Source organism: Lactuca virosa, chromosome 2 (genome assembly GCF_052849685.1).
Source record: "Lactuca virosa cultivar CGN04683 chromosome 2, Lactuca_virosa_CGN04683_v6, whole genome shotgun sequence".
NCBI lineage: Eukaryota > Viridiplantae > Streptophyta > Magnoliopsida > Asterales > Asteraceae > Lactuca > Lactuca virosa.
In genome coordinates this window covers 98284182-98305310 of record NC_136427.1, presented here as the reverse complement: position 1 = coordinate 98305310, position 21129 = coordinate 98284182, and the positions used below count along the sequence as shown (strand labels likewise).

At 35.5% G+C, this 21129-nt stretch overlaps 1 non-coding gene across 1 annotated transcript; it reads left to right on the top strand.

Annotated features, from left to right (window-relative positions):
• Nucleotides 1-20427: 20427 nt before the first annotated feature.
• LOC145161909 (small nucleolar RNA R71) lies at nucleotides 20428-20534 on the top strand. The gene has a single exon (XR_013738766.1). It is a non-coding gene; the product is annotated as a small nucleolar RNA R71 (small nucleolar RNA).
• Nucleotides 20535-21129: the final 595 nt, after the last annotated feature.

Sequence of the window (21129 nt, the reverse complement as noted above, 5' to 3'; positions counted from 1 at the left end):
TTCATTCCATGACTCCTTGGATTGTGCGTATTTAGTACGAACCGGGAAGTCATGGAAGGAATGGGTTTTTCAAACATGCTTTCATAAGAAAATATAGGATTTTCTTGAGAAACACTCTTCAAAAGAATCAAAGAACATTTTTCCACCAAAACTAAATGCTTATGAACTCACCAGCTTTATGCTGATATTCTTTCAAAACTGCTTGTATTCTTAGGGAATTAGTAGACAGGTACTTCCAAGAATTTGGAGAAGTCGGAGCGTTAGAGTCACGTCTTTCCATTTTACTTTTGATATGACCGAAACTATGTATTAAACAATGTAAACCTTTTTCATATATGTGCATTCAATGTCTGGCTGTGTTTACTATGCTTGCTATGATACAATTGTTGTGATACTACGCATGACGTCAACCACCCCCGAACGTTTCCGCCGTTCCGGTTTCGGGGTGTGACATATTCCATGTTTTCGTAACATCCTTGAATCATCTATACACATTTTAACACCAAAAATTGTTCTTAGAATCATCCAAAATTTCACGTATTCATCAAGTGTTCTTGACTCGATACTCCTCATCTTCAACTTTTCCACTCTTCAAGAAATCACTAGAGGTGAGTTCATACCCCTACATTTTCCAGTTTTCTTTAGTTTTCAGGGGGGAATACAAGTTAAACTTAATATTTTTCAAACCTGTACAATATGCAAGTAGTTCAGGTTTATACCTTTCTAAGGACTACTCGCACGCGTTTATACGAATTTTCTACAATTTATGGCGATTTTTACAAAACCGCCTATCACCGCAGCAACAAAATCGGACCAGGCTGTGAAGATGAACGTTTTCACACTGGTTTGAGACTACCAAAAATTATAAGAAAATTTATGAATACAATAGACTCTTTTCCAAACTCTCAGAGTTTACGGATTCAGTTTTTGACTTACGATGATTTTTCTATAAATATTCTAAAACAGGGACAGTTAAGGGTAAAACTGTCAAAACAAGTTTAAGAGTTATTCACACCTTGTAACATGTTGAGCAAGGTGTTTAAGATTTACAATTAGTATTTTCAATGTCATTTTTATTGAAACACTCTTGATAAACTATAATAGGTATAGTTTAAACACCTCGTTTAACAAAGAAACGGTAATACAATCGATTTACAAAACGGGTATTTTATTACAAACTATGTGAACTTGTTAATGAATAAAATTGTGAGACATTCGCCTTCAGGGTATTCTTAAGTACCACAGAAAAGTCCTGTAGTTATAACCAGAATCTCTTGTAGGGACAGCGTGATAGTTGTGTATAGATCTGTATTGGGTATGACAAACCTGCACCTAAGCTACTTGCAACAGCTAGACCGGCAGGTCTGTGGTGACAAATGTCATAACATTCCGATGCCTGAAGAAGGTCGAGTACGAGGCCTTCGAGTTTTAGCATGGTTATAACAAATCACATGGGGAATTAACAAAACACACAGTTCACGGGGATATAAGAATCCCACAAAAAGGAGTTTTATTTAAATATAAAACAACACCTAAGTATGACGATTTACTTACATATACTAAGTCTTGGTTCAGTTAAGTCTCTAATAAAACTTTTTGAAAATATTGGATTTTCTGGAAACAAACTTGCAAAAAACTTTAAGGAACAACATCCCTTTTTCATTCATAAATTGCTTATAAACTCACCAGCTTTAATGCTGATACTCTTTGAAAAACAACTTGTATTCTCAGGTATTCAGTAATACAAGTAACCACAAAATTTGTGACATCCCCATTTTCAAGGCCAGAAAAGACCGATTTTGTTTATGCTTTATAAAAAAATCAGAGTACTTCTTTTGCTAAAAAATGTTGCGGAATTTGTTCCCAGTAAAACATGATAAATACGTTATCAAAGCATTTCCGAAGAAATGTATTTTTTATTCATTTTAAAACATTTGGGATGTCGTTGTCAATACAGAAACATAAGCATAAACAGAACTTACATTCATTTACACTAGTGATCTACATCTCTTTAATCTCTCAGTGTAATGTAACTTCATATCGACACATGTGATACAAATAAGCTTGAGTGGGTCAGGTTGGGAAACCTGGTGAGTACATAGGGTTTTCAACCCACAATAATATAATTATTATGTTTAATCGTCAAACAATTAACCCAATTACCCATCCCCATTATCTTCGTTATTCTTAAGGGTCTACCCTAAGAATCATCTATCCTGCATTCGTTCATTCCGAAGTCCATCGCTTCCAGGGTTCATATGACAGGCACTAAGTCCATAGCTGCCAATGCTCGTTCGTAAAGCACTAATTCCATAGCTGCTAAAGTTCATTCATCGTGTACTAAATCCATAGCTACCAGTGTTTATCTAATAGTTACTAAATCCATAGCTACCAACGTTTATCTAACAGGTACTAAGTCCATAGCGACCGACGTTTATTCAATAGGCACTAAGTCCATAGATGCTGATGTTATATATTAGGCACTAAGTCTATAGCTGCCAATGTTCACTCATATCATCTTTCATCCATCATCATTCATCTACCCATGTTTTACCCAACATATTCGTAGATATAAAATACATATACAGTTTAAATTATTTAAAACATGTATAAAATCGTTCATCCATCATAGATAGCAAGTATACAGGTTATATGCACGCATAGCACGTAATTTATATAAAATACTTCATATCTATGTGTAAGATGAAAGTAACTATGCACTCAATTGATAAGGTGGTGACTCGGTACTCGGACAACGCTTCGTTTACTTTAAAATAATTTCCTTCGACGAAACCTAGTATTATTACCACTAGATTTTAGTCTAATATTTACCGTGACTAATTATTAGTCTTATTATTATTATTATTATATAAGCGTGTAAACAATATTTTCCAACCACTATGTACAGACAAGGGCCAGACATAAAACACCGGAGGGCAGGATCATTTTGGCATATAGCACTTCTGAAATCCAACAACCCAGACGGCCCTTCAAACCAGATTCCCCGTACCGCGAGCGGTTAAAAAGATATTATAACGACAGTTATACAACCCATAATAATAGCTCAAATAATTATTATAAGGTCCTAATAACGTTACTATATTTAAATAAAAGCTATATTAAAAATTAGGTAGGTGTATCTTACCTACGAGGGGGCATAACTTCTTCATTATAGCTCGGATTTCGGCGGTCTTTATATGTACGAAACCCTTGTGACATATTCTACAACTTTGTTAAGATTAATCCTTCTAAATAATCTTCCATCAAAAACTCATTTTTGATGCTCATTGTCTCTAAATTGACTAGCACGAATGTGCGGGCGTTACAATTATCTCCCCCTTAGGATGATTACGTCCCGGAATCATCAACGAAACAGGGCTGTATAATGAATCCATACGTTATCTCTTCATCCTAGGTAATAATCGTAACTTCTATGTTTCTTCGAATGGGTATCTAACTCCTGGTCTTCTTGACTGCAAGCGGTGCTTGATCTTGCACCCGTTCTTTATGTCTTGTTACGCTTTCAATCATGACCTTCATGTCACAAACTCGCTCTTTATCAGAGACTCCTTCTTCTTCTTAACAAACTTAAGATAAGTTTATTTAATTTCCACGATAGACCGATGGGTCACGTTCTAATGAACTCTCATCGTATGTTGCAACGCTCAGACTCAGGTCTCTTACAGTCAAATTCCGGAATGGAATATACTTTCCTTCATGTTCTACTGTGATATAATCACATTTTAACATGTAGCATTTCTAGCTACCAACTTCTTTAACTAGCGCAATACTTCTATTGATCGCTTCGATTATCTTTCACTTCAATCTTCTGGCTTAAGTTAGATGCTACATCGAACTTGGTTCTCTGAACCACATAACATACTCATCTTAGTCGGACTCAATTTTATATGACTACTAGGGTCGAAACAACAACCATCTTCTTAATCATTACCAAAATGATGGTAACGACATACTTGAATAAAACGGAATCAACTACTAGCTTCTTGGTAACCTTGTGACTTTATGTGATCCAAGTGTGAGTCCTGTGCTTCCGGTAGTATATGCATCTACTACCATTCACACCTACTCATACTCGTCCCAAGTATTGTCTCACAGTTCTCCAAGTCATTATCATAAAAACAATTTTAACACATACAAATCTGTCCAAACAATCATATAATTTTCCCTACACTCTACTAGGACTTCTTCCATGCGTATCTTCAATCATCAACTCTGCTTCAACTCGGTTGGTGATGGAAATGTCAGACGATAGGATAACTTCATGGATTATACAAAAAATCTTTCTTTTCTGCTAATCGAAAGTGTACTTCTCCCGTACTAGACGTATTATTTCTTAGACGCATTTTAAAGGCAAGATATCACTCTTACGATATCTTCTGATAGGTACCACTCAGTATCGTAAGCCTTCTCATTTCCTCCATTTACTTAATTCACTACGTGTGTTCACCATGATGTTTTGCACACCAAAGCAGTCGTTTGGTCTATCGAGACGAGAATAAAGACAGAGGAAGGTTTAGACGCGTATTCCTCCTAATTACCTCGAAAAATTACATGCTAATTCTAGTATCGTAATTAAACGTTTAGAAATCTAAACACATAAAGTTTCCAGATCCAGTCGGCAACATACCACAGATCCGATCAAACGATAGCCTCATAAAGCATCACAAATCATTTAGCACATAAAAGCAATTTAGGCATCCTTCCCTAATAAGCTACTGCTTGTATCTATTCAGGTGTACTACCTAAATTATATTAGACACACTCCTTACGATCATCGCTTAGCATTCTAAGTTTAAGTCTAGAAATAAATCCTTATTCCTAGTTCGCTTAAACTAATGCTCTGATACCAACTATGACATCCCCATTTTCACGGCCAGAAAATACCGATTTTGTTTATGCTTTATAAAAAAATCAGAGTACTTCTTTTGATAAAAAATGTTGCGGAATTTGTTCCCAGTAAAACATGATAAATACGTTATCAAAGCATTTCCGAAGAAATGTATTTTTTATTCATTTTAAAACATTTGGGATGTCATTGTCAATACAGAAACATAGGCATAAACAGAACTTACATTCATTTACACTAGTGATCTACATCTCTTTAATCTCTCAGTGTAATGTAACTTCATATCGACACCTGTGATACTAATAAGCTTGAGTGGGTCAGGTTGGGAAACCTGGTGAGTACATAGGGTTTTCAACCCACAATAATATAATTATTATGTTTAATCGTCAAACAATTAACCCAATTACTCATCCCCATTATCTTCGTTATTCTTAAGGGTCTACCCTAAGAATCATATATCCTGCATTTGTTCATTCCGAAGTCCATCGCTTCTAGGGTTCATATGGCAGGCACTAAGTCCATAGCTGCCAATGCTCGTTCGTAAAGCACTAATTTCATAGCTGCTAAAGTTCATTCATTGTGTACTAAATCCATAGCTACCAGTGTTTATCTAATAGGTACTAAATCCATAGCTACCAACGTTTATCTAACAGGTACTAAGTCCATAGCTACCGACGTTTATCCAATAGGCACTAAGTCCATAGCTGCCGATGTTATATATTAGGCACTAAGTCTATAGCTGCCAATGTTCACTCATATCATCTTTCATCCATCATCATTCATCTACCCATGTTTTACCCAACATATTCGTAGATATAAAATACATATACAGTTTAAATTATTTAAAACATGTATAAAATCGTTCATCCCGCATAGATAGCAAGTATACATGTTATATGCACGCATAGCACGTAATTTATATAAAATACTTCATATCTATGTGTAAGATGAAAGTAACTATGCACTCAGTTGATAAGGTGGTGACTCGGTACTCGGTCAACGCTTCGTTTACTTTAAAATAATTTCCTTCGATGAAACATAATATTATTACCACTAGATTTTAGTCTAATATTTACCGTGACTAATTATTAGTCTTATTATTATTATTATTATATAAGCGTTTAAACAATATTTTCCAACCATTATGTATAGGGGCCAGACATAAAACACCGGAGGGCAGGATCATTTTGGCATATAGCACTTCTGAAATCCAACAACCCAGACGGCCCTTGAAACCAGATTCCCCGTACCGCGAGCAGTTAAAAAGATATTATAACGACACTTATACAACCCATAATAATAGCTCAAATAATTATTATAAGGTCCTAATAACGTTACTATATTTAAATAAAAGTTATATTAAAAATTAGGTAGGCGTATCTTACCTACGAGGGGGTTTGGCTAGAAGCCATGCTCTACAGGGGCAGAACTTCCGAGCCGAAAGCTCTTCTTCTCGGAGCCGTCGAGCGCTCTGGGGCTTTCTTCTAGCGCTAGGGGAGTTTTTGGGAGGTTTAGAGAGAGTGTAAAGAGAAGAAAGAATGGGAAAGGTGTGAAGAAAATGAGGGTGGGAGAGGTTCTATTTATAGGGTGAAATATGGCTGAACTTGGTGCCACATGTCACCATCTGGTGGCAAGACTTGGGGAGAAAGCAATGGCCAAGATTGTGTCACGTCACCCATTTTCGCACAGCACACTTCCGACTTCTAAAATCCGTAACTTTCGCATACGTGTTTCGTTTTTGACCTTCTTCATATCCACGCATAGGTAAAAAGAAGATCTACAACTTTCATTTTGACTCAGTCGGCTAATTCTAGACCGATCTTAAATTTAACAGTAGGAGGAGATTATACTGTTAAATGACCGCAAAAAATTCGTAACTCTTTCATACGGACTCCTTTTTAGTATTTCTTTTTATCGTTGACTTCCTATTAATGAGATCTTCAAATCGCATTTAGGTCGTGTAGGCCAAAAACTGCTCGATCTAAAATTCGAGTTTCAGGTCGTGCACTGCTATGTCAAATCTTAGAAAATTCATAACTTCCTCATACGAAGTCAGATTTGGGCGTTCTTTTTATGCACGCTCTCGGTTTAACGTATACTACAAAATTTGTTTAGATCACTAAGGCCAAATAGTCCTCTATCGTAAATTCGCTATTTACGTCTCTCGGTGCCGTGCCGGTTTTGCCGTAAAACTTCGACGGGCCATAACTTCTTCGTTATAACTCGTATTTCGACGTTCTTTATATGTACGGAACCCTTGTAACATATAATACCACTTGGTTAATATTAATCCTTATAAATAATATTCCATCAATAACTCATTTTTTATGCTTCTTGTCTCTAAATTGACTAGCCCGAATGTGCGGGCGTTACAAGATTTTGAAGGCAACACGCTAAGGCGCAGATTTTTGTACTATTTTGACATCATATGTAACTTATTTGGAAATATGTATTTTTGCAACGATGTAACCTTTTAAATTATATTTATGATGATAGTGTTTACTTTCTTCACTATTGTTATGATACTGAGCATGACGTCTTCCGCCCCCGAACGTTTTCGTCGTTTCGGTTTGGGGGTGTGACATTTAAAGCCTATGTTGAACTAAAGCTTTTAAGCCTAAAATCTACTAAATACATTTTATATAATACTCTAAATGTGTCTTAGATTATTATATGAAAACACGCTAAGAATAAATTCTCTTATTCCTCTGAGAGTTGAGTTACCAAAAAGCAAGCTTCTAATGATTACGCAAGTGGGAGGTACATGGAACTTAAAGCAGCTCAAGAACCGTAACCTGATGTAATAACAGTTGACACTAGTTTTAACAAAGATTGTTAAACTTGAATAATAGCTATTCAAAAACACAAATTGTTCGCATTTGTGGTAGAAATCATATATGACTTGAGAAATGTAGAATCTTTCATTGATCAACTTTATTATTGATGGTTTCTGGAAAATCCATCAAATACCAAGATACTATGTCAAATCTCGAATATCATTAATGACTTAGAGTCATGATCATGATATGTAATCCATGTATGATAATCAAGTATGGTCTTGATTGAACTTCCTCTCTATACCAAGGCTAGAAGGAGTAAATGATTCTTCTAGAAAGAATACATTACACGAATAACTATACACATTTAAAGTAAGACTTATTATAAAAGGATTTTCTCTTACTCATGTCATTGACTATGTTCCTTATCATACTCATGACGTTGACTAGGATCAAACCTTTTTCACGAGTAGCTATGATTAGATCAATAAGGATATTGTTTACTATAAATTCATATTCTCAATATGAGATATAGCGAATAGATTTCAAGAAAGACTATGTTTTTTAAAAGACATCTACTAGAAGATATCTATATAGATTAGCCTATAGGTTTTCTTAATCCATGTTATCCTAAAAAATGTGTAAAGCTTGAGATCCATTTGTGGATATAAAGCAAAAATCTCAATGTTGCAATCATTATTTTAATATAAAACTACAAGGTACGCTTTTATATCAAAATAAATAGAACATGTATGTTTATTAAGAACTGGTGGGAGCATAGTGACATTCCTAATCTTGTATGAATGAGACATACTTAATCATGAGAAATTACATTCTGATCAAACCTTCTTGGAATGTAAAATCCATAAAGATAGATAAAATGTATGTTAAATTTTTTATATCTTTATGCATATATTGACAGTATACATCTTGAAAGAGTTCAAGATATCAAATTCCTTTGGAGGAATCTTGACATTATCACATGATACTAAGTTTTGAGTCACACTCAAAAGGACACAACTCTTAGGTTTGAACAAGCTGAAATAATTCATATTCGATTTGCTTGGCAATGAATCCATCATGTATATCATATTATGCATAAGTGATAGATGCCATTTTATGAATCTTTTAGGGTACTTTTTATTAGCATTTTGTATCATAATTTGTACATTTGCATGTCATTTGTTTAAATAATGTTCAGCTCATGTCTTATATTAGAATTCTCGTACTGCTAGCACTTTTGTGTCATATTCAGATATTTCGAGTGGAGCGGTACTTTAGGAGCAGCTGGATGCATATTTGGAGCTTAAATGGAGTTGGAACTGAAGAAGGATGCTAAGGAATAACATGGAGTACTTAAAATGAAGAATTGCGTCGGAATCAAGTAGAAAATCAATATCTGCTATCGCATTTTTCTTTTCTGCGATCGCATAAATGCATCAAAGTTTTCCAGGGTCAAAATAAGTCATCTGAAGAAAAAAAACTCATTTTTGCGATCTTATATAGCCCTTCAGTGATCGCATTTTTTTCACGCAACACTAGAAACTTCGGAAATGGCATCGTACTTCATTTAAACGCAATTCAGGAGAAAATTCAAAAATTTGCGATCACATTTATGTATCGAAGTTCCAAAAATGTTGAAAATAGCATCGTACATAATTTAAGGGTAAATCTGGAAAAAAAACCATAATTTCTGCGATCACATATCTGACATCTGCGATCGCATTTTTCGTCAACTTTCTCCGGAAGTTTCTGTTTTGCATATAAATACGACCCTCATAATCATATTCGGAGTGTACATGGTTCCAGACAACGAAAAACACTTCTGAAGATGATTTATGATGCCTTTTAGTGATTTTAGAAGATCTGAAAGCTATGAATCATCTTATACACCTAGTTTAGAAGATGAATTAGTTCGTTTGTCTTTTAATTAGTTTAGATTCATTTTTAGTCATGTCTGGCTAAAACCCTAGTTTTCAGTTTTGCATTAGACTAGTACTTTTCATGTGATTAGTTATCAGATCTTGTTTACTTTTTGTGTTTCTATCTGGATTTTTCAGTTTTAAGCTTAATGAACGTTTGATTTTATTTCTTGTTAGTCTGATCACCTAGCTAGGGTTTTATCATTCTAATTAATCAGTTAATAGAATCCGTAATTGTTCTTGTCAACTGGTAATAAGTAACAAGTATCAGATTATTTCCGTGTTTGGGATTTAACTCTGATATAACTATTAAAAATCATACATTTACGCTTCCGAGCTTGTGAGAAGTATTAGGTATTGCTGGGATTTTTACACATATCGTAAAGCTGCTTTTCTGATTTAATTAAGAGCTTGTTTAATTGAACAATAAAAAGTTAGGGTTAATTCAAAGAGCATGTTTTGGTTAACTAATTTTGGTAAAAGAGATCATACTAGAGCTTGTTAGTTTTTCTCAGTACCAGCTTGGATAGAACGCATTCTGAATAACCAGATCTTAGCTGATTGCATGATTAGGAAAGTAGCAGCAAAACTGAATTTGTTTTCATTATTAACTTTCGTTTAATTTATTTTCACTGAAATTTTTAGTTTTTAGTTTAATTCAAAAACCCTCCTTTTATTAATTTCTATTTTGTTGACTAGAATGTGCCTGATGCAAAAAGGCATTGACCATTAGGTTGTGTCCCTGAGGATTCGACCCAACTTCCTTGTGCTATATTTTTAGTGCAACCAGGAGTGAAAATTTATTTTTTAATACGCACGCGACAATGTGTTAACAGTAAGACCTGTTATATGATAACGCTATGAGCATATCATAATATACAAATTGAATACATGGTTAAGTCACCAAATGACAATAGGAACATTCTAAGAGTACTTTAGAAGAACTAAGAGAGTGTATATGAGATAACTACTTTAGAATGAAATCTTCATGTAAACACCTACATAAGATTTTGATTTCTAAACAAATATATATAATTATAAATTGTAATTGGATTATGACTTCATTGAGGGATGAAGAGTAAGTTTAGTTGGAATAAGGTCTAAGCAAAACAAAAAGACACATACTACTATAAGACAAAGAATACACTACTTTATAAATTGAGATAAAATATGATTGGATGAATGGGTTCATTGAAAAACTATGTTGATTTCTACCATTCAATGATCATATATAAATACTTATGAATTTGTGAGTATACTTAATCGAGCTAAGACTCTATGTCACGAAAGAACACCAATCATATACCCAAGATATTTAACTATACCTAGAGTAAGTCAAATATAGAGATGATAGTATTTGCAAAATTCACACAAATTAAGTTCAGTCAAACACATTAATAAAGTCCTTCTTCTGAGCTAAGTATTAATGGTCACATTTCAGCTATAAGACTTTATCATTCTAGAAAAGATATTTGGATTTGGATTTATTATTTGGATATTGGAACATTGTGACAAAAACTATTATATAATGGTTTGATATACTGGGATATGATCATAACAACAATACTTGTTGTGTTCTATATTAACATGTTTAATCCATGAATAATTTTATTATTCTAAAAGTTCATAGTCGGTTATAATTGTGGGAACAATTATAAAGTAAGACTAATATGAATTGGATTGGTTGACTTTCACTATATAAAAGTAGACAATGGGTTGTAACCAAGTTTCATAGGTACTAGTCGAAGACTTGTATTAAACTGACCTACATCAAGTTCATCCCATGGATCACTATCATGAGTGATACTTGATTAAAAGGTACTATCTTTGTATCCTTAACACCTGAGATACATAGTGGGACTTAAGTGTAGGGAGTGTTGTGATTTGATATGGTCAAATGTTGGTCCTTAATCGGGTAGTTATTAAATCCATTTTAAGGTATGGTGTGAACTATGCAAGAGGCTTATGCAGTCAAGATGGGATTTTTTCCTCTTATGTGTTGAAAGTTAGACATCTAAGGTGCCTTACCAAAAGCTAAACACTAGATGAGATTGATTGCGATATGTATCTCATGTTCAACTTGATATCTGAGATAAAGGGATAACTGATAAGCTTACCTTATACACCAATTATGGCTTTGAGCCTCTAAGGAATTGGGCGTTGATAAAATGGGACAAACTCGTTTGTTGATGAATGCAGTGAAATGTTGCTAAACGTACACCACTTTATATATCAGTCTAATATGAGTCTTGCGCAAGTGGGTGATTGAAAGATCTAGTATGCTCAAGAGTCATATTAAAGTGATATTACTAATTAACATATGATCCTAAAGGGTCACACTAACAACAATTTGATACCATTGATTATTTATTAGAAATTGATTCTAATAAATATTCAATAAACTCTTATAATTAATTGGAAATTATTTATTTTATGGAAATGTTAATTTACATTAGCAAGTAACATAATATATATCATATGGTATGATTTGTTAAGTCATGTACATTATTTTAGACTAGTAAGACTTTTGTCTTTTAGCCAAAAGCCAAAGTTTATATTTTATAAAAGATGTTTAAAAAAATTATAAACTTTTGTCTTCTTTTATATTTTTATAAGAATGAATAAAAGAAGCATGGCCTTTTGATTATATTAAGTAAATGAAAGCATGGCTTAAAGGTATGGGGAACATTAGGTACATGTAGTTCTTAAAACTGTTAATACCTTAAGAGTATTACCTTTTCTTTAATACCATAACATGGGGCTTTCATTTTGGCATGCTTTAGACATGCAAAAACCATATTTCCTCCATCTATCTCTCATTCTTCTCTTTCAAAGTGTTAATGGTTATTTTTTTCTTGCATTTTTGCTCTCTTTAAGTCATATTTTGATATGCACTTAAAGCTTAAGAGCTTAAGAGTTTAAAGACTAAAACCATCACCAAGTTGGATTATTGTTGGTGTCCACAAAGGAAAAAGTTCTACTCATATTCTCCATCAACTTCCTAACCTACCATTGAGGATTCAAAGGCTTCAAAGGTTGTTATGTTCTTCTTCTTTGGTTGTTTTTTTCTTTCCAAACTTTGCAGGAAGATCTTTTATGGGTTATAAACTAGTTTTAAGATATTCATTTTCAAACTTCAACATGCCAAATTTTTGAGTTTTATGAAATTAATTTTAAATCTAAACCTAACGTAGCAACTATCTTCGTATGGAAGGTGCTCAAATGCTCCTCCATGAGCTCAATAATCCCCTCATTGATCGACTCGAGCATGGCATGGGTCGCCTTAAGGATATCTCGTTTGATCTACGATGATATAAAATAACGCAATACAACATCAATAGGCTTAACACTAGAGCCTGAACCCGAACCAGAACCTCATCGAGTAATCACCACCATACTGAAAGGAAACAATACAAAAGATCATAACATACCCAAAGAATCTCTTATTATACAAGATTCCTAGAATTTCCATGACTTTCCTTGATTCAAGTATGGATCGTGTGCTTTCATTAGTACGAGCCCAATATTACCTTCCACACCTATCCGTACTTTCCTCAAGAATTATCCCGAATCTTCTAAGTCACCCCATTTTGGTGCTTCTATTGCAGCTTTGAGAAACCCACTACCTTTTTGTGCAAGCTCTTCATATTCCTTTTAAGAATCACAATAGGTCTCTTCATATAATTCAGGTACTCATCGAATTGATCGTCATCCAAAGGAACGACTGTGGAATCATCATCCAAACACTTCCGCGACTAGAAGACATGAAATGTGTTATGGACCTTCCTAAGCTCCATAGGAAGATCCAACCAATAAGAAACCTTGTCCACTCGGGCAATAACCCTGAAAGGATCAATGTCTCTAGGGCCCAGCTTGCCCCACTTCTGCAATCGGATAACACCCTTCCATGGTGACCCTTTCAGAAGCACAAAGTTCCCCACCTGAAACTCGAGATCAAAACGATGTTGGTTAGCATAACTCTTATGTCTGCTCTACATGGTCCGCCACCTACCATGCACCTATTTTATCAACTTTGTGGTCGTGAGCACTACCTCAGTGCTCCTACACTCGCTGACCGACCTCACCCTAAGGAATAGGGGTCCGAAATTTCCTCCCATAAAGCAGCTCAAAGGGAGGCATACCAATGTTGTCGTGATGAATGTTTTTATAGGAGAATTTAGCAAAGAGAAGATAAGTATCCTAGATCCCACCAAAATCAAATACACATGCACGAAGCATATCCTCGAGTGTCTGAATGGTTCAATCACTCTGACCATCCGTCGGTGGGTAGTAAGCGATACTAAAAAGCAACCGAGTATCCAACTCCTCGAGAAACTTTCTCAAGAACCTTGAAGAAAATTGCACGTCACGATTTGAAACAACCGAAACTAGAACCCCATGGTGTACAACCACCTCCTTGATGTAGATCTCGGTTAGCTTCTCAGCAGGTGAACTCTCCTTAATCATGATGAAGTGGGCACTCTTGGTCAATATGTCGACAATAACCCAGATAGAATCAACCTCACGTGTCGTCCTGGGTAACATCGTGATGAAGTCCATGGTGATCTCCTCACATTTCTGCATGGGGATGTATAACGGTTTCTCCTTATGCTGCTCCTTTATCTTGGAGTAGACCAAGATATCATCAGTAAATACAATCACCAAATGGTCTAACATTGCCCGGCACACCCGGTTCATGAGATTTATGAACGTTGTCGGTGCATTGTTGAGCCCAAAAGGCATCACCACAAAATCGTAAAGACCATAACAAGTCCTGAAGGACGTCTTCTGCACATCCTCGTCCTTGATCCTCATCTGATGATAACTTGACGTAAAGTTATTCTTGGAGAACCAAGATACACCCTGAAGCTGATTAAACAAATCGTTGATCCTCGGAAGTGGATAATGGTTCTTCACTGTTAACTTGTTCAGCTCCCTGTAATTGATACCCACCATATGTGAACCATTATTCTTCTTTACAAATAGCGTTGGTGCTCTCCGTGGTGAACTGCTAGGCCTGATAAACCCTTTGTCTAACAGTTCTTGCAGTTGTGTAGACAACCCCTACATCTCCGGAGGTGCTAAGTGATACAGTCCCTTGGTTATCGGAGCTGCACCCAAAACTAAATCACTCGAAAATTCTACCTGCCTCTTAGGAGGCACTCTTGAAAAATCCTCAGGAAACACATCGGGGAACTCCCAAACAATAAGTACACCATCCACCGTCTTCTTCTCCACATTCTAAGAATCCATAACATATGCCAAAAATCCAAAGCATCCCTATTGAAGATACCTCCTAGCCCTCACAACTAAGCAGATAGTTGGTCTATGTTGATTTCACTGCCATGAATAACCAGTTCTCCCCCACGTGGGGTTTGAACCCATACTAGCGGGCGCTCACATTCAATCAAGGCCCCATTCTGACTCAACCAATCCATGCCCACGATGATCTTCGTACATCATAGATTAATAAGGACTAGGTCTATCAACCACTTCTTGTGGAACGACTTGAGAACGCAACCACGGTGAACCCTTGGAGCACTCATTATATGATAATCAACAATCTTAACCTCTAATGGGTAGTGCAATGCTTCTGGAACGTTATCAAACTTCTTCCTAAGCGTAAGAGGCATGAAAGATCAGGTAGCACCCGAGTCGAAAAGAACATGAGCAGTCATACCATTGACTAAAAACGTCCATAATCACAAGCAGAAAAACATAAGCATAAATAACAAAAGAATTAAGAGATATGATAGGGATACTAATGTGCAAAAAAGTACCTAGTAATCTTAAATTTATAACCTAACAAGCTCTCACTAACTATGCACTTATAGGTAGTATACCTAGTCAGATTATATTTTAGCTCAGGTAAGTCGGGTGTCGATCACAGGCAATGAAATTCAATTAAATAAATTAACTACTTCTAATTAAACTATGAAAGAATATTTCGGCTTAGATCCGGTTTCACTTTCTCATATGGTTGACTTCTAATGGGTGGGTTATATTGTCCAATTTACTCGCTATTATGATCAAATATCTAGGCCTACAAATTTATGAATGAAAAAGCAATGACCATGCACAAGTTAAACACCAAATTCATAATAGCACAATTGGACTACGAATGATATTAGTTATTCTCCTATGGTCAAGTTAAGCAACCAAGCACTAATTAAGACTAATTATGCTCTCTAAGATAGTTAAAGTTACTAGCTTTCAATTACTTAAACAAAGGTGTGATTTATCGTAGCTCTAATTATCTAATAAACATAAACAATTATGAGATAGATTCATGCAATTAATATGATCAATTAACACATAAAATCTGATTTATAAGCAATGTAAACTAGAACTAAAATATGTTAGGCTTTATAAATATCAAACATAAGTAAAATCAAACATAATCATCCAAACATCAAAATCAACTCATATGGATCAAGTTCATTTTCACCAAACAGAAGTAAAAGGTATTTAGTCTCTCATATTAGATGAAAAACACAATAGATCCATGTAAAATAAACTAAACATAAGTATGAATAGCAAACCAACTAGATCAATAATGAATTCTTCTTAATCTTCTTTAATCCTTGAGCTTTAATTGAATATCGATCTTCTTCTAGGTTTCTAATGGTTTTTAATCTCAATTAACCTCGGAAAACCGAATGCATCTCTCTAATTTCGACCTAATATCAAGGATTTTATAATTGTCTAAATCTGACCACCATGTCGTGGTTGACCCCCACCACAACGTGATCTTCAAGTAAATCTCGTGTCTGCCAAGTCAGCTTTATGGGTCACGAATATTCTATTCGCCACGTCGTGTTGGAGATCACCATGACGTGGTCTTCAGTCTTCTTTTCTTCTTCTTTTGTTTTAGCTCACGTTTCCTGCTTCCATCTCCTCGTATGCTTCCTTTTTCTCATGAGCAAATCTTCGCCGCTAAAAAACATATTTTAAACATAATAAGTATCTTTCTTCCAAAAATAAAATAATTGTAGCTTAAAGTATTAGAAATATGCATTAAATATGTAGTTAAATATGCACATATCAAAACACCCCACACTTGGGTTTTACTTGCCCTCAAGCAAAACTGATTTGCTTATCATCATATCAAGACTTTAGCTACCAACATCGCACAAGACAATCCATTTTGTGCCTCTCCATAACTCCAAGACCGCAATGCATGTATTTGTGTCTATATTTTTCCGAAGAACTTCCCCAATCCTAAATACTCACAGTCTTCATAAATACTTCCCCACTTCTTTTGAACAACACTCATTTTATGTATCCATATGAATCCGTCCCCAAAAAACTTTCTTAACCTCAAGGTATTTTGGGTTAAACCTCCCAAGCATACATATGGAAAAATAACCTAGAAATAAAAATACAATAAATAACTTGGAAAAATTCGCCTTATTCTTGAGTCTTCGATAATTTGGAGCTTTTATTGATGATATTTCTTGATCACCATAGCTTTGTAAACTCTTATTTCTCAAGCTTTTGCAACCTTTTTTCTTTTTTCTCTTTTTTTTTCTTTTTCTCACTTTTTTCACTCAAAACTAAAAATCTTGTAAACACATATGTTTAAGCAAGGGAACTTAACTTCAACCCTTATTGGTTAAATGTATTAGTCAAATGTGCAATGACTACATAAGCTCTCCTGGATACATTTCTGGTACACGATGCTAAACATAGTGTAGCCCTCAAACTAAGCAAGGTCGTGTTTTTTTTCCATGATTTTGCTAGGATAGGGAAGCCACAAATACACTATAACATATATTGGCTCAAATAAACATTGAAATTATCATTAGATCATCCCACACAACACTAGCAACCTAGATCTCAACATAACAATTTTTTAACTAGATTCAATTTTAGATTATTGTTTTCAAATATTTCTAATAATTTTTTAAAATCCTAGTCATTTTTTCAATTTTTATCAGTAAGTTTGCATTCCTATATTCAACCCCCTACCCCACACTTACATGATGCAATGTCCCCATTGCATGCTTAAACAATAAAAGAACATAAAATTAAAGAGGGAGAATGGGAACATACTCCCCTTCGGTAGTAATGGCAAGATTAAATTCTGAAACTTGTGTGGTAAATCTTGGACTTCTTGTATAATGACTGGAAACAGTACTTCTGGACTCTTCTCATGTGAATGCAGATGTGTCAGATCGACATCAATCAAAGAACTATTCTTTAATAGTGTGTTGAACTTCAAACACGTCGTGGGAAAGTAAAGCCACGTCGTAGTATTGAGCTTGAAGTCGTAAATGGTCGTGGATTTTAAAATATCCACGACATGGTCTAAGTATGCCACATCATGGTTCAGACAGATGCAGTCGCGATAAAATCATTTGCCTCGACGTAGTGATGATGTCCACGTTGTGGTGTCTTCTCAAATTCTCTTGCAAGATCGAAATAATGCACCGACTCTTCGTAACGTTTAGGTCCATTCCCGATCTTCTATTCGATTAAATATTCTTCAAAATGCTCTTATCTTCATTATGTGAGAACCCTACACTTATTCAAAAACATGGTCTTTAATTATGATCTTCAAAAATGTGCACGACTTCTTATCCATTAAGGTCCTTCACCGCTTCACGTATTTTCCTTTTTCACTAAAAATTAAATTTAGAAGACAAGATAAACACATGATCAATTGGCTAAGCTAAAAGTAAAAACTAAAACTAAAATAAAATGAAAAAACGGAAAAGAAATCAAAAGGAAAAGAAATTGCAAACTCTAAAAATCGTCTTGCCTTCCGAAAAGCACTTCTTTTTTAGGAGTCGTGAGTTGGACTCCTTCCTACTCTACGTTGTTGTGGTTGGGAGTGGGATCTCGCTTTTCTTGTTTTGCTCCTTCCATTCTCATTTTTAAGCTTGAATGCTTCTTTTGTATGCCTTCTTCGAATTCTACTTCTTCTTTTGAATGGCACCATCTTCATGCTTGCGCTTTACCCCTTTGTCTTGCTTTTTCACCTTGTTTATCTTATTGTCATCTTCTTTAGGACCATCCTTAACTAACTCCATCTTCACCATTGTAGGATCCTCTAATTCCCCACTCATTTCTTCCTCAAGTATTTCCATTTCTTCATACAAGTCCTCTTTTATCTTATCAACTTCCTCTTCCTCTTGAACCTCGGGAGTAGTGAATGTGATCACCTCAAATTTCATAGGAATTATGGCTACTGGTTTCGAATGTTTGACTTTTTTACCATGGGGATCCTCCCAAACCTTCAACTCTTCTTCCATCATTTTTTGAATTGCAACAAGCTCTTCTAAATCTTCTTTCATAACATCCATCTTTGACAATTCATCTTTTGGTACTTCATGACTCACTTTAGGACTCATCTCAAAGGTAACTGCTTCATCTTCCACATGGAGTGTGAGATTTGAGTCGTGGATATCAACTAATGCTCTTGTGGTACTCAAAAATGGACTTCCTAAAATAATGGGAAGTTCTTTATCTTCCTTCATGTTGCGAACCACAAATTCAATCAGAAAAACAAATTTTCCCACCTTTACTAACAGGTCTTCAATTATTTCTTGAGGGTATGTGAGTGATCCGCCATTCGAATGGTCTTCCTTGTGTCTTGGAGCTTTGGTAATCCGAGCTTTTGGTAGAAAGAGTATGGCATGAGGTTGATGCTTACCCCCAAATCGGCTAAAGCATTAATAGAAGCGAAGTTGCCAATTTTACAAGGTAAGGTGAGTTGACTTGGATCTCCCATCTTGATCGCTAATCCTTTGATAATCGCGGCTGAACACAACTCATTAAGAACTATTGTTGAGGTTTTTTCCAACTCCTTCCGATTAGTCATCACATCTTTTGCAAACTTTGGAAGTTTAGCCATTGATTTGAGGAATGGGGCGTTAATCGAGAGTGAGAGCACTTGTTCCATAAATTTCCTCTATTTGGGCTCCAGAGAATGTTTGATTGCTCGAGATGGGAATGGCAAAGGAGGATGATATGAATGAAAAGGTGAGAAAATTTCCTCTCGGACCACGACATGGTGAATCATCAGAGAACGATTTACTTTTTGCTCTTTTTACTTTGGGCTTCTCTTCTTCTGAACACAACGTAGGTTGTATTGTAGCTGTTTCATGGGCCATTACTGGATCAGAATGAACCTCTTCTTTGGCGTAGATCGCCATGACATGATGTTCTGATTTTGGTCTCGATTTTTAGGAGTTAATCTCTCACTGACAAGTGTAGTTAGTTGCCTAAGTTGAGTTTCTATATTCTTGATGGAAGCTTGATGATTTCTCACATTTGCATCAGTAGTATCATGTCTCTTTCAGATGCTTCCACAAATCTATGAAGTATCGACTCGAAATCCATCTTCTTTTTGAGTGGTGGTTTCTCTTTTTTTATAGAAGCCTCTATCGGTTTGTCTATACTTCTCATCTTTTTGCTTCTTATACACTTCATATGGAAATCATTCCTTCTTGGGTTTCCTCCAATCATCATCATACTTTTCACCACTTGAGTAGAACACATGTGCCTTCTTGTTACCATTTTCATCTTAGTCATAATCCTTGGTTAAATGTGGACCACTACAATTATCACACCCAACCCTTATGGCATGAATGGATTGATCCAATTTCGTCATTCACCTATCCATATTATCTAATTTAGCTATGATTGCAGCCAAGTTCTCGGTCCCTCCATCTCCTTTTCCTCTAGTAACATCGTCTTGTGAATTATGGTACTCACGTGAGTGCTTCACAAACTCTTCAATCAATTGTTTAATAGTTGACGGTTCCTTTTCGTCATAGGCCATTGCGAGTCAGGAAGTTGTCTAGTAATTACATTCATGTCATCTTAGAAGATGGAAACTTCTTGTTGGACATTGAAATCATGTTGAGGGAAACTTGTAAGCAAGCCCTTAGACCTCTCCCATGCTTCATACAAGGACTCTCCGACCTCTTGATAAAAGTTATATATCTTCTTCTTGAGCTTTGAAATCTTTGAAGGTGGACTAAATTGCTCAATAAAAGCATCACGAAGATTTGCCTATGTGGTAATGGATCCGAGTGCAAGAGACTTCAACCAAACCTTGGCTTCACCGGTAAATGTCACCGGAAGCATCCTAAGTAACACGGATTCTCTTGGCACATTAGGAACATGAAAGTAGTATGCAATGTGTTTGACCTCATCAATTTGCTTGAAAGCATCTTCATACTCTTCCATGGCGAAAGGTATGTCCTTGAGCATGGATACAATGTGACCTTAGAGATCGAAACTTCTCTCGGCTGGTATCTCGGGTGGAACAAGACCTGGTCCATGTTCTTCACGTATCCTCTTCTTATAGTCTCCCATCGTCATTCTCTTAATATTTGTCATCTCTTCAACCTCGCTTTTTACCTCTTCCTCGTCTGAACTTTCTTTGGTAGATGTTTCTGGCTCGTATCCTACTTCCTTCTTACTTGCATTTTTCTCAAAAAGTTCGAATTTGTCAGATTTGAAAGTGTTGCTCGATTCGCCATTCTTGTCTTTTTTCTTATGGAAAGCAGATTTTGGATCTTCTAGTAGAGGAACAATTGGAGTTTTAGAT